Source organism: Arachis ipaensis, chromosome B05 (assembly GCF_000816755.2).
Source record: "Arachis ipaensis cultivar K30076 chromosome B05, Araip1.1, whole genome shotgun sequence".
Taxonomy (NCBI): domain Eukaryota; kingdom Viridiplantae; phylum Streptophyta; class Magnoliopsida; order Fabales; family Fabaceae; genus Arachis; species Arachis ipaensis.
The window spans coordinates 111,563,019-111,568,132 of NC_029789.2; positions in this window are offsets into that span (position 1 = coordinate 111,563,019).

Sequence of the window (5,114 nt, forward strand, 5' to 3'; positions counted from 1 at the left end):
CGGTGGGGCGGTATGGGTGGCTATTTGGTGGTGGTTGCAGAGGGGAGGAGAGAGTGCAGAGAAGAAGGGGGGAAAAAGCGGACGCAAAATGGGTAGAGTTCCGCGTCGAAGGGGATAAGTGGATTCAAATTCACGCGGACACGTGAATCATGCGAATGCGTAGTTGGGGCGAAAACGCAACGACGCGGTCGCGTCATTGATGCAATCGCGCGAGTGAGGAATAATGAAAGTGACGCGTACGCATGGGGCACGCGTACACGTCGCTTAAAATTGTGCTAAACGCACAATTCCAGCGTCATTTTGGCGCAACTCTCTGTTTCAATTGAGGGGGCAATAATTTCCATGCGACACGTACGCGTCGCCCACGCTTTTGCATGGTGTGTGTGAAGTGAAAGTGACGCGTTCGCGTCATTGACGCGAACGCGTGGCCCAAATTGTGCCTAACACATAACAGCCGCACGATTCCATCCCAACTTTCTGGGCGTTGGATGTTGACGCCGATTTTGAGTCGACGCCCACGCGTGGCCCATGCGCACGCGTGGGGTGCACCATTTTTTTATGCAGCATGCAGAATGAAATGCTGATGCGGATGTTATGAATAAATCCAGGTACAATAAAAATAAAATAAAATAAAATGAAAAACAAACAAAAAAAATAAAATTAAAATTGAAAAAGGAACGATCATACCATGGTGGGTTGTCTCCCACCTAGCACTTTTGGTTAAAGTCCTTAAGTTGGACATTTGATGAGCTTCCTGCTATGGTGGCTTGTGCTTAAACTCATCCAAAAATCTCCACCAACGTTTGCAATTCCAATAGCCTCCGAAGTCCCATACTAGGCAAGTAAAGCCTTTGAGCAAGTTAAAGCAGGTTTTCAGACTCCAGGAGTATTGATTATCAGGATAAATTCCAGGATCCCAAACCTTGCTTCTGTACCCATCTTTGTTTTGATCTACATTTTTCCAGCCGGGCAGTATGGAATATGAACTCTCACTAAGATGACCAAACATCTTCTGAGACCCATTCAATCGAACTCGAAACCAATCCTTGTACCTCAAATTGAAGCGTGGAGCTTTATTGAATCTTGCATACCAGCTCTGAGTGCGAGCCATTTCCCTCTTGCTCTTAAAGCCGCAAAGAGCTCTAAGCTGGCCATCTGTTTCAAGCAAACCATATTCAAGTGGAAAAGTAAAGATAAAGGCTAAGGATTTTACCCACTTGAAGTTTGTATTGGATGGTAATGGCTTTGAGATAGGTGTTTCCAGTGGTTTTGCAAGCTCTACTCCCTTGTATTCTTCTGCGAATTCCTCCACTTCTTTGCAAACTTCTTCAACTGCAACCACGTCTTGATCAAAGTCTTCGATATCTTCCTCATCACTTAAGTCATAAATTGGGGGTTGAGAAAAGTCTACCTCCGCATCATCCTCGTATTCAATTGGGAAAGATTCTTCAATCTCAAGGAATTCACTTGTGGATGCAAGTTCATTACTAGGAGAGCTTAATTCATGATGATCATTACCAAGGAAACTTGCTTCTTGAGTTGTTCCGTCCAGTTCTTCATAAGATATATGCTTCTGGAGTTGTGCACTATCCTCCTTAGCATCAATTGAAAACTGCTCGGTGGAATTCTCCACAATTCTTAGTTCCCATGGAGGTTCAGCATCTCCTAAGTCTTCAACCAGTTCTTCTTCTTTGATAATTATGGCTTCCTCCACTTGTTCCAGTACAAATTCATGCTCTGTACTGTCCATTGGAGTTTCTAGTATCTCCTTCATGCTACGTTCTTCATCAGATTGTCCACATGAAGCCATGGGGTTCCTTGAGTGTCCGAACGTCGGGAAGCTAATCGATTGATCGCTTGATCCAATTCTTGAAGGGCCGCATGAAATTTATTCACTGTTTTCTTGAGACGTTCCTATGATTCTCGGGTTGATGGATATGGACATGGTGCATATGGAAGTGGTGGTTCTTGGGAGTAATTGGATTGGAATTGGGGTGGGTAAGGGTTAGGGTCATATGGAGGTGAATGGTGGTGGGTGGCTTGTGAGTGTGGTGGTTCATATCTATGTTGAGGAGGTGGTTCATAGGTGTATGATGGGGCTTGTTGGAAACTATAAGGGGGTTCACCATATCTATTATCTTGGTACGCACTTCGGAATGACTCTTGACCATAGTAATTTGGTGGGTGTTGGTTGTCACGAAGGGGTCCACCATATCTAATGTCTGGGCATGCATTGTAGGATGGTCGTTGTCCATGGTATCTTGGAAGATGTTGTTGCCGAAAGGGTTGATCAGATCCTCGTGGCTCCTTCCAACTTTGATTATTCTGACCTTGATGCATGTTCCTGTTATAACTTCCATTCCTTCCAATAACATTAGAACCAAACTCAAAGCGACTGGGGTGAGAACTCATAGTAACTAATAAAAATTAAAAACAAAAATAAAACAAATAAACAAGCAAAATAAAATATTTATAATAACCAATAATAAAGCACACAGTTGCAATTCCCCGGCAACGACGCCATTTTTGATCGAACTGAATGATTGATGGTTTAGAATTCACAATAAATTCTCGTTGCAAGTATAGTTTCTAAACCAAGCAATAATCATTTCGTACAAAAGTTTGGTTGTCACAAGTAACAAAACCCAATAAAATTTATAACCAAAGTATTTAAACATCGGGTCGTCTCTCAAGGAATTGCAGGGAAGTATGATTTATTATTGGTTATGAAATTGTATATTTTTTGGTTTTTGAAATAAGGAACAAGTAATTTAAATGGCAAGAAAAATAAATTAATAATTATAAAGAAAACTTTTGGCGATGTATAAGAACTAGAAATCCCATCCTAGTTATCCTTACCAGGTGTGATGAGAATTATTATTGCTCCCACTTAGTTAACCCTTACTAAATAAAGAAAAGTCAAGTAGACCAATCAATTTGATCCTCAAGTCCTAGTCAACTCCTGTGGAAAAACTAGCTTTAGAGCAATCCAAATCAATCAGCAATTTCCAATTTTCAATCAACAGTTGAGTCTTATAACTCAAGTGTCACCAATTACTTAACCAAAACCAAAAGGAAAAAAATCTAAATTAAATTGAAAGTATCATAAATAGAATAAAACAATCATAAATCTGAAATACCTCAAATTATATTAAATAGAATATTCAAATCTAACATGGAAAGATTCATAAGCCAATTTGGCAACATAGTAATTAATAAATAAAGGCATTAGAGTAACTAAAAGTAGAAGAGAAACATAAATTAAAGAAATATTGAACCTGGAATGAAGAGACAATTCTAAAATTAATAGAAATCCTAAATCTTAAATCCTAAGAGAGAGGAGAGAGCCTCTCTCTAAAAAACTACATCTAAAACCTAAAATTGTCAATTATGAATGTTGTCTGAGTTCTCTCTATTGATTCCCTCATTCTCTGGCTTCTATTCTGTGTTTCTGGACTTGGATTTGGGCCGAGAAAGGGTCCAGAAATCGCTGGGGGCGACTTCTGCAATTTTCTGCACATGGCGTCCGTCACGCGTGCGCGTGGGTCACACGTTCGCGTCATTTGGAGTTTTTTCTTGTCACGCGTACGCATCAGTCACGCGTTTGTGTCGTTTATGCTCTGTTCTGGGCACGCGTCCACGTCGTCCACGCGTGCGCGTCGATGCCTTTTTCTTCAAAACTCCATTTTTGTGCTTTTCTTCCATTTTTGTATGTTTCCTTTCTGTCCTCTAAGTCATTCCTGCCCTATGAACCCTGAAAATACTTAACACACAAATCACGACATCGAATGGTAATAAAGGATAATTAAAATTAATATTTTTAAAGCATAGGAAACATGTTTTCACATATATCATAAAATAAGGAAGGAATAGTAAAACCATGCAATTCATATGAATAAGTGGGTAAAGAATTGATAAAAACACTCAATTGAGCACAAGATGAATCATAAAATAGGGGTTTATCAGAGCCAGTAGACGATGATACATAAAAGAATATCAGTAGCTATCTTGACATCGTCACTAAGGTATGTCATACTATAACTATGTCTAGAATGTCGTTGTATGGTGATTCGGCATATTGTGTTTTGAATTTTTAAACTACGTTATTTTTATGATGTTGTAACGGAAGATGATGTTTGGTTTTTGATCAACGCAAAAGCCATGACAGTATGAAAAATCAGTAGAAGATGGAAAAAGGTTAGTACATTGGAGGTGGAACAGCACCAACCTCAGCAGCTAAATCTGCTTTTACTGATCAAGTGAATATATCAAGTCCTGGTCCCGATATCCCTGTTTGTGCATCTACAAGTAACGAAGAATTCGAGATGAGTTCCAGACCAGCCGAGTCTCCTGTTGTGGCTCCTGAAACTGGACTGGCAGACTGAAGATGATCCAGATTTTGGGATGTTTGGTAATTTTGTATCGTTTACTAATTACCTTTTATTGATGTTTTGTATAGTTTACATTCATTGATTGAATTGAAATTTGTTGAACTAGGAAGATTATGTCATTTTATTCATTTACTATTAAACTTTTGACATTGCTTTTTGACTTATTCTATCAATAACAGAACTCGAGCTTAATTATAGTTGATTTGATGTGTCCCCATGTACTGTAGGAAGTAATTACCTATATTCCTAGTAAAATATGATGCAATATTTGATGCACCTTTGCCTGACTGTTAATGGAGATTTGAACATTATATGTGCACTAGTATTGAGCACGAGTTGTGATTGATCATGGATGCACTAGTTTTAAAGACCGAGTGTTCATACTTCTAAGCTATTTAGTATCCACAACTAATTAATTTAAGTTGGGATTGATAACGCCAAGTTTGACATTGAAATTAATGAGGTATTTCATTGTAGAGAGTAATCTATGTATATATGTCAAAATTCTAGTAGTAATGTTAATTCTTACTTACCCTTTCCCTTCTGTTTCAGGATCTGTTTGGTTAGGTATTAATGCTGCATCTTTTCTTCAATCTGACTTGCTATACATAGTGAGACAAAAGGTTTATTCAGTAACTGCACTAGCCCTCGTGTTTTCTCACAAGACTGCTATGCATCTTCACACTTACTTTCACTCCTCGATCCAAACTCTGCTTCTACGCT